The sequence below is a fragment of the Sinocyclocheilus grahami genome, unplaced genomic scaffold (assembly GCF_001515645.1).
Source record: "Sinocyclocheilus grahami isolate Dianchi unplaced genomic scaffold, SAMN03320097.WGS_v1.1 scaffold893.1, whole genome shotgun sequence".
In the NCBI taxonomy this organism is placed as follows: domain Eukaryota; kingdom Metazoa; phylum Chordata; class Actinopteri; order Cypriniformes; family Cyprinidae; genus Sinocyclocheilus; species Sinocyclocheilus grahami.
Genome location: NW_015506072.1, coordinates 221049 through 230969, shown reverse-complemented (window position 1 = coordinate 230969; position 9921 = coordinate 221049). Strand labels below are relative to the sequence as shown.

Below are 9921 nucleotides of genomic sequence, written 5' to 3'. Positions count from 1 at the left end.
GGGATTGGCATGGTAATGTACATGACACTGTTAATGTATTTTGGTCTTGGCGGAATGGATCTGCTACGCTGCTGCTGCGGCAGAGCAAGTACCGAGACTTGTTACTGATAATACATCCACAACATGCTGCTGTGAGCATGTAAGAAATATTGCTGCTGCATATATAACATGCATGAAATAACCCCATAGCATACATGAATCACCTCGTAGCAGATCTATACAGGTGGAGCTGGGGAAGGTGGAGGGTTTCTGAAGCAAGCTGCAACTGCTACGACAAGCTCTAGTCATATATTTGAATGTTGAGCAGCGAACCTATTGGCTACCGATACAGGAGAGAACCAATCAGCTGTGCCATGTGATAATGATGTCATTAGGTCAGATTGAGTTAGACCTATCGGACTGCGCCATCTAGAGTTTCATGCCAGAACTCTGTATTTAAATCCATATTACCATAGAGATTAGAATATTGGGAACTTTAATTTGGACAGCCCCTTCAGTCATGCAAAATGTCTAATAAGCAATTAAACATTAATAAATGGTAAGGGCATCACTAAAATAGGAAATTTTTTTGAGTTTCTATCGAACGTGAGCAATTTGGAGATATGTGGCGGTGTTATGCAAATTAGAGTGTGGTGCTGCTGTGTATGTTTCTAATCTTTTTTTGCTTTTATTTATACTGTATTTATGTTCTACTGTTAGTGTTATCTGTATGCACCAAGGGTCTGAGAGTAACGCAATTTCAATTCTCTGTGTGTATGTGCTGTACATGTGGAAGAATTGACAATAAAGCAGACTTGACTTGACTGTTGTTTTGTATTTATTATCGTTTTTCTGTAATTTGTCATGTATGAATTATGCAGAAATATCTTTATCTTTATGAAAAGATAAAGTGGGTATTTTTTTCTCACCGTTGTTGTGAATTGTGTCCTGTTTAATGGGGTCTGTGTGTTGTGGATCACTTTTGCGGTTGCATTTCATGTGGGGAAAATGTACATAATATATCATTACAGATGAAATGAGGGGGGCCCTCCGAAGCGGTTGGGGCCCCAGATCCTGTATTGCCTGTTGGACGGTGTCGGCACTGCATGTAAACAGCATATCTGAGAGAGAGAGAAAACACATGGAAACATAAACACACCCAACTGGATGGGGGAACACACCTCAATATATATGAACATAACACATCCCCAGGATATAAGACCTCAAACTGTGAAAATACACCAGTCAGCAAATTCAATTGATTACAGCTGGACTCTTATGCAGGCAGTTATTTTTGGCATTTTTAAAAAAGAAAGCATGGTTGCTTACCTTAAACAAACAAAAAATATTGGGAACTTTGGCATGTAACACTTGCACATCTCAAACAATTCTAAAAATGAGAGATACATTCATATAAATGAACAATTCTCTGTTTCTTATATTGAGGTGTGATTCAGACACTACATGGGATGTAAATAAGCTGATGCTTGTGGGACACAGAATCTGATTTGTTTGAATCTATTGTGTTTGTAAGATGCTGTCAGTCTTTGATGGATCATATAATATGAAGCTCTTCTTCATCTTCCTCATCTCTCTCTTGTACCGTCTTCTCTCTTCACCGTCACCCATCCTCTTCATGTGGATCTACAGCTCCAGATGCCCTGGAAAATAACTAACATGAATTCAAATGTAATGTTTATTTAAGGAAACCCGCAGAGCTTTCTGTGGCGTTCAGCGGCTGTCACTGCACAGGCACCACTATTGATTTCCTTAAAAATCTGCAAAATACTAAATTTTTGGTATTGAAAATATTACAATATAAGTATAAATGTAATATATTTTTAATTGCTTTTCCGTCTATTGATTCTTGAAAGATCATCATTGTTATACATTTTATTCCTATTAAAAGGAATTTTAGACTAAAATGAACTTTGAACTCTGCTATGAACTAGCTATTTTTAACCTGTTACTATCTGAATTTTGATATATGGTTGGCGTTAAAGCTTTCTGCAGCTAAACATTACAGCTGTGACTTCTAGACAGAATCTCACATTCCTTCATGATTTCTTTCAGGACATCATTGGACAGCATGCATTGAACTATGTATTTCACCAAGAACTGAACTCTGAATTTCATGATATACCTATTTTGTGATTTTGAACCAGACTTTTATTTTGGTGTGGTGATGTGACATCATAAGGCCGCGCCGCTCCAGCATCTGTTTTGATTCGGCTGAAGAAAGGTTTGTGCTTTTAAGCATTTAAAGTGTTTACGTCGATACACCATGTTCAAGCAGTTTTGTAGTTTTCACAAGAGGTGTAAAGTGGCATGATTTTAATGAATTTAGTATGTAACATTTATGAATGTTAGTTTCAGTAAATAAGGTTTTTTGTTTTTTTTCAGGCCATTTAAGTCCATTCACTGACTCCACGTGACTCACTGTTATAAAGATGGAGGTTATTAAAGAGGAGAGTGAAGACCTGAAGATTGAAGAAGCTTTCAGAGTCAAACATGAAGATACTGAGGAACAAACAGGTTGGTTTTCATTCTCAAAGCTGAACTCACTCATTTGATCCTTATTAAAATGTTCAGCTCTACAGGACTATATGGTGTTTTTGAAGAATGTCATAAGATTGTCCTAATTAAAGTGGTAAATACTAAGCTGCCTTCTAGTGAACCCGAGAAGATCCTACTTTCAAGTTGGGTATTTGTTATTATTGGGAAAACCACTATGCAATTCCTAAAAAAAAATATTTTGTGCAACATTAAACCTGGTATCTATTTCTGAATCGAAAACCATTCATTTCTGTCAGATAATTATGCAACAGTTTAGCAGTGGCTCGTCTGGGCAGCGCTGCACCAAACTATTAATCCACTTGAAAGCAAAGACATATTGAATTAACCTTGGTTTTAAATCATCAATGTGTTCAGCATTATTTAACACATTTTTCCAAGTTTCTAGACTATTTCAAGTTAAAACAAATTTGTTATATTAATATTTAGTGCATGGCTTCTGCACACTGGTTGACTATTGTTAGAATCAGCTGTATTTGGCTGAGCAGTCATTGGGTGGCTCTCCAATGTATTAGATCAGTGGTTCCCAACCCTGGTCCTGGAGGCACCCCAACACTGCACGTTTTGCATGTCTCCTTAATCAAACACACCTGATTTAGGTCATCAGCTCATTAGTAGAGACTCCAAGACCTGAAACTGGTGTGTCAGAGAAAGGAGACATGCAAAATGTGCAGCGTTGGGGTGCCTCCAGGACCAGGGTTGGGAACCACTGTATTAGATTGTCATGTTGACTGGGTTCCATGTATGGGTTTCATGAACAATATTACCAAAGATGCCATAAATAATTTAAATTCAGAGATTTCACACATAAGATTGTGTATGTTTGGCTGAAAAGTCTAGACCTAAACTGAGAGCCTGAGTCTCAGACAATGAAAGCGATAGAAAAGAATGACTTCTAAACTTTTTAGTTTCTGCCATTCAAAGCTTTGTGTGTAATTGGCAGATTTTTTAAATGGACTCTGCTTGAGAAGAGATAAGAAGCTATGCCAGGATGTGGGGAAATTAAAGTGTATTACTTTCATAAAAGTGAAATAATGTCCCTCGGTGGCAGCACATACAAGGTGAAAATCAGAGGACCCAATACTGAGCCCTGTGGCACTCCATACTTTGATGAAATGTCTATTTAGTTTCTGTACTATGATGGGGCTTAAATCCTCACTGAAATTGAATGGGGCCTAAATCCTGAAAGATACTGTTACTGTATGCAAAAATGAACACAGTTGACAGGACACTTTTTCTCAAATTTTTAAATATCAGATTTGAGATTGGGCTATAATTAAATCGTCTGGTTTGGGGTTTGATAATTGCCAGTTTGAAAGTTTTTTTTGGAACATGTTCTGAAGAAAGTGAAGAGTTAACAATAATGAGAAGAGGTTTTGTGATTACATTTAACACCTCTTTTAGTAGCTTAGTGCATATAAGATCTAGTTGTGGGTTTTGATGTTTGTTGCTTTGAGCCATTAACCGGCATTTGTCATTTTTTTCCGCTTTAGACTTGATGTCACTGAAAAAGGAGAGTCGAGAACTCAATGAAAAGGAAGATGAAGATCAGTATGAAAAGCATCATGATTTCAAAATTGGAGAAAAATCATTTTGTTGCTCACAGACTGAAAAGACACAAAAAAGAGCTTATAAGACAGCAAATAGAAGTTATCTCACCTGCCAACAATGTGGAAAGAGTTTCAAAAGATTTGGAAACCTTAAGTCCCACATAAGAATTCACACTGGAGAAAAACCTTACACATGCTCTCAATGTGGAATAAGTTTTACTCTTAAAGAAACTCTTCGAATGCACATGAGAGTTCACACTGGAGAGAAGCCTTACACATGTGGTGGCAACGACTTCAAAGATCGAACCAGCAAACTTCTGCTTCCTACCAGTTCAGGGGTTTAGCACACTACACCACAAAAGTAATGAAGCTACAACATAAATTAGCATGTAATTGTAAACATATAAAATTAAATTAGGAAATGCTGACAATATGAACTTTAAAATGTCGTAATTGGTTGAAATGTTTTATGGGTAGTCATGCTCATGGAGAGCAGGCACACGAATGTTCCTCAGCACCCTGGCATCATGCACAGACCCAGGATATCCCACAAAGATGTCAATACATTTTCCCTGGTGGTCAGTGATGGCCTGGAGTTGGATGGAGTGAAACAACTTCCTGTTGAAGTAACAGTGGGAGTTAATTGCTGGTGGTTTCATTCGGATATGACAGCCGTCTCTTGCACCAACTGCCCTGCTGAAAGCTGGTGACCCAGCCAGCTGTGCAAATCCTGCTCCCACTGCCTCCAGGTCATCACCGGTCAGAAAGCAAATCACCCTCCTCAAAATTCCAAGGACTGCTTTGCTCACTCTGAACACAATATCATGCACAGAGGTCTTGGGGATATCGAAGGTCTGTGACACTACCCTGTAGGATGCTGCATGGGCAAGCCAGTAGAGGAACACAAGCACCTCGATGTCCCTTTCCCACCCATGGTCAGATTCCAGTCTGACTGCACCAATGAGGGACCTGATGGACGGCAAAGACAGGTGAAGGTGGTCAGCTGCTTCATCCAAATAAAGCCGCAGAATTGGCACGGCTCTGTTGAGATGGCAGCAGGATGTTGGGTTCACCGCCTGTAAATATTTGATCATTTTTGCTCATGTTTCTTATTGTTGTCAGAAAATAAAATATAATTTCATTAATTCATACATTTTCAGTCCAAGCAATGAATTAATGTATGTATTCACATTGGTTGATTTTGTCTAGTGTTCATGCATAGTTATGTCATATAATGTAACAATACAATTAAGTTACATTTTTGCTTGTTTTACTAAAATATATTGCATAGTTAATTATATAATTTTTAGTAAGAAAATAATGATAAATGCTGACCAATATTACGTAACTGTTGGGGTGAGCTAGCAATGCAATTAGCTCTGGGTTCATTTTAATTTTTAAGAATTGATACTTACATTTTTCGAGTGTAAAATCAAAGTTGAGATCTTCGAGCAGCTGCCCGACATCTCCTTTATGAAGACATTATTGCAATCAATTTGTTAGTTTTCAAGAAAAGCATACAAGGTGGTATGATTGTCATGCTACTGATGAAATCAGGTGTTAATGCACCTCTGTCATACCTTTAAAGTTGTTGCGCTTGGTATAACGTCGCAGGTCACATGGTAATATCAACACAGATTCGTCACCCATGTAAGTGAGTAAGCTGTACAATAGGTGGCGGTAATACTCCTAAGGAGTGAAGGGCCATTAAAGAAGAAGAAGATAACGTCAACATGGCTGCTCGCATTCATACTTAACGAGATTTGGCTGTAGAGCACTTTAAGAACTGGACTCCCTTGATGAAAGTGCTTTTGCTTTTTCCCCCCCCCCCAAGCTTTGCTGTAATGCTGCTATTTATTTTGTTTTGTTTTTATGTTCAGGTTAAGTTACTCAACTTTTAAGTGGAAGATGTTGTTCATGTTTAGTACACTGATCCGGTTTTACCATAATGCTGCACTAAACTAAGCCAAATTGTTAAACAAAATAAATGTTTTCTCTTATTTTGTTATTAATATTTTGTAAAATGTAAAATAAAAAAACTTGAAGGAACAGCTTGGTGTCACGGTTGTACTACAACGAGAAGCGAGGAACGAGGAGTTGCAGGAGAATTCACAGGAACACAGTCTTTAATAATCCAAATCATGGTTGTCAAACTCAATTCCTGGAGGGCCGGAGCCCTGCAGAGTTTAGATTCAACCCTAATTAAACACACCTGATCCAATTTATCAAGTCCTTCAGGCTTATTTGAAAACTACATGGTTTGTGTGTTGGAGCAGGGCTAGAACAGAACTCTGCAGGGCTCCGGCCCTCCAGAAATTGAGTTTGACACACCTGATCCAAAGGAACCAGGAACAAACACGTAGCAACAGGGAGTTGACATTTAAGACTCGACAAAGAAACAGAGCAGAACACTTTAAATACACAACACAAACGAGGAAATGACAGGTGAGGGGATCAACTAATAATGAGACACACCTGGGAGCAATGAACACACAAGGGAAACCTAGGTCACGCCGCACATGGGGAGGAAAACAACACACAGACAGGTCCAAACTCCTGGCGTATTGCCCCTCTCCCGGAAGGCGCATCCTCGCGCCATAGAAACAACATGGGGAGGGGCGGGTGGGATCTTGGGAGGAGGCTCAGGGGGAGGACGCACACCCGGGAGGGGGCCGGCAGACAGAGTCCAAAGAGGTGATGCAGAAGGGAGGAACCAGGGAGGAGACAGAAAGGGCTTGAAGCAGGAGGAGCCAAGCCGGATCCAGGCCACAGCCATGATGGCGAACCATGGAGGAGCCGATGGAGGGAGGAGCCATGGAGGAGGAATTGTTGCCGACTCCAGGGGGCCACCTGATGGCGGCGGAGCAGGTGGCCGAGGAGCCTGAGCCAACGAGCCAGGGGGATGCCGAGGATCCAGTGGGCCAGGGTGGAGCCGAGTGCTCTGGTGACCGAGATCCATGGCGGAGCCGGAGCGACTGAGGACCAAGGTGGAGCTGGCGGGAGGGAGGAGCCCAATGGAGCCGGTGGGACAGAGCGACGGGGTACAGCCGGTGCAGCTGGGGGATCGACGGGCGACGGTGGAGGTGAGGGAGCTAGGAGCCGAGGTGGAGCCGCTGGGTCTACGGGCCGAGGTGGAGTCCGGGCCGAAGAGGCTGGAAGCAGAGGTGAGGGATGCTCCAGCCCTGGTGACGATGGAGACTGGTAGACCCCCAGATCTCGCACCGTGTAGAGATGGTGGGCTGAGTGCGAGCAGAGGGGCTGCCAGATGACAGCGGTGGAGGAGGCAGGAGTGAGTGGGTGGGGGGGCAGATATTTGTAAGCCTCTGAGCTTAACTCGGGAACAGGAGCCCTCTCTGGGCTGGACGTGGGAATAGGAGCCCTCTCTGGTCTAAACTCAGGAACGGGAGCCTTTTCAGCCAGCCACATTCCCAGATCCACGATAAGCTCACCCTCAGCCACGGTGCATGTGTGCTGAGGGCTCTCCGCACTCTCACCGTCCTCAGCTTTTTCCCTCGGGGCAGGCACTGTCACTGGCTCTCGCACCTGGTCAGACGGATTGGGCTCTGCTTCCGGGGCTGGCTCGTCGATTGTGGTGGGCTCAGGCTTGGGCTCCGCACATCGAGGAGATGGTGGGCTGGGTAGAGAGTGGTACTCCTCGGAACAAACATTAATGGGGGTCCGTTTCTCGCCAGTATCCACTCTACAAAGGCTTTGGAATCCACTCGAAGACCATCTTCAGATGACGGCACTCTGCGTGTTCTATCACTCCAGCTTGAACACCGCATACAGAGCGCATCGTCCGGCTAGCTGGTGAGTTTGGCGAGGGCCAGAAACAGTCTGGTATGGTCCTCGAGCAAACGCAGGAGGAGGTACTCAGGGCGGGCGAGGGGATCCATGGGAAGACAACGGGAGGGAAAAAAAACATTGAACACACAACGGAAACAAAACGGAGGGGAAACACGCAATTAAAGTTTTTGGTAGTCGTAGGAGAATTTACAGGAACACAGCCTTTAATAATCCAAAGGAACCAGGAACAAACACGTAGCAACGGGGAGTTGACGTTTAAGACTCGACAAAGAAACATAGGGCAGAACACTTTAAATACACAACACAAATGAGGAAATGACAGTTGAGGGGATCAAGTAATAATGAGACACACCTGGGAGCAATTGACACAATCAAACACAAGGGAAAACTAGGTCATGGAGCACATGGGGAGGAAAACAAAACACAGACAGGTCCAAACTCCTGACACTTGGATTCAGGCAATAATATTATGCACTGCAGAGCTATTCAGTTGTAAATCATGTACATTGGTGAAAGTGAAAATGAAGTGTGGGGCTGCGTTCCAGTAAATTTTTTACGCCCTTCACTCGCAAACTTACATTCGAGTAAATGAGACGGAGGGATGTCATTGATTACATTGTATAAGTGCCCATTACTGGCGGAACCCTTGCAATGCACTGAACTGGAACGTCCTAAGCTCTTGATCACTTAGAATCCGCTATAGAGTTGGTTTACTGTTTTCATTTTTCCCTTTACTAATTTGTTTGGTGCAGCATTCTATATTGCGCTGTTATAAATGTATAAAAAAGTTGTTAAAAGTTGTGAGGATAAATTAAACGCAATCTGAGATGACGTCATAATCGTGTTGCATTGTGGTCTATGGAGTGGCCTGAAGTGTGCATATGAAGCAGACTTACTCCCTCAGAGAAAATCGAGGGGTCGACGGTATGTCCATTGAAACTTCCCTCGTCCACTTGACGAAGTGGAACACACTTCAAAATTGCGCTGGGGGTTCCACTGTGGGGAAATGCTTAGGGAAGTTTGCAAGTACGTGCCTAAAAATTAACTGAAACACAGCCTTGGAATTTATGCTCTGCATTTAACCCATCCAAGTGCACACACCCAGAGCAGTGGGCAGCCATATTGCTGTGGCACCCAGGGGCCAGTTGGGGGTTTGGTGCCTTGCTCAAGGGTCTCACCTCAGTCGTGGTACTGAGGGTGAAAGAGAGTGCTAACAAAGCTTGGAGATGCTGGGGATTGAACCCAAGACCTCATACATGCAAAGCATGCGCTCTAAACAAAATCCATGACTGGGGATGTAGCTCAGTGGTAATGACATTAATATACTTGAAAAATGTGTGTAGTGCTTGGTGTACATTTCATCAGTGGAAAACAATTATATATGAAGATCAGATGTTTTATGTGACATAAAAATGGTTCAAGACGCACACGGGAAGGGCTTCCATGAAGCATGTTTGGCTCGAGATAAAAAATAAAGCGCTTGTGGTGCGAACCGCTTCATTGTTTTGACGTGCTGCTCAATTTATCGAGAAATGGTATAATGGTGCCTCCATTGTCTCGCGGTCCAGTTAAAACCAAGCTGGGGACCAGACCCCGACCGCGGTCCACCATTTGAATGGCTTGATAAAATGAACATTAATCTTTACATAATCTGGATTAGTGTTAAAAGTAACACTGAAATCAACTGCAAATAAGAGACTATTAAATGTCTAAAAATCTCACCAGGTAATGATTAACCAAGTTCAAAAACAGCAATACCATCATCATTTATAAAACCAGTTTATTTTCTTTATACAGCTACAAAAGCCCTTAAAATATGAATACATCAAGGCAGCCCTGATTTTGAGCAGGAGTCCAGGATACATTGGGAAAACATTTTTAAAATGTACCTACTATGAAGAAGAGCAATAAGATGGCATTATAAAATGAAAAAGTGTGCTCTGATTTTGAATGGCGAAGATGTACTCACACACATTCACAGGTTCATTTTGAGGTATTAGCAAAACAACAA

The 9921-nt window shown here is 42.2% G+C and overlaps 1 long non-coding RNA gene across 1 annotated transcript; it reads left to right on the top strand.

Annotated features, from left to right (window-relative positions):
- Positions 1-2166: 2166 nt before the first annotated feature.
- Positions 2167-4341, top strand: LOC107563864 (uncharacterized). The gene is made up of 3 exons (XR_001606152.1): positions 2167-2221; positions 2383-2514; positions 4047-4341. It is a non-coding gene; the product is annotated as an uncharacterized lncRNA (long non-coding RNA).
- The last annotated feature ends 5580 nt before the right edge of the window (positions 4342-9921 follow it).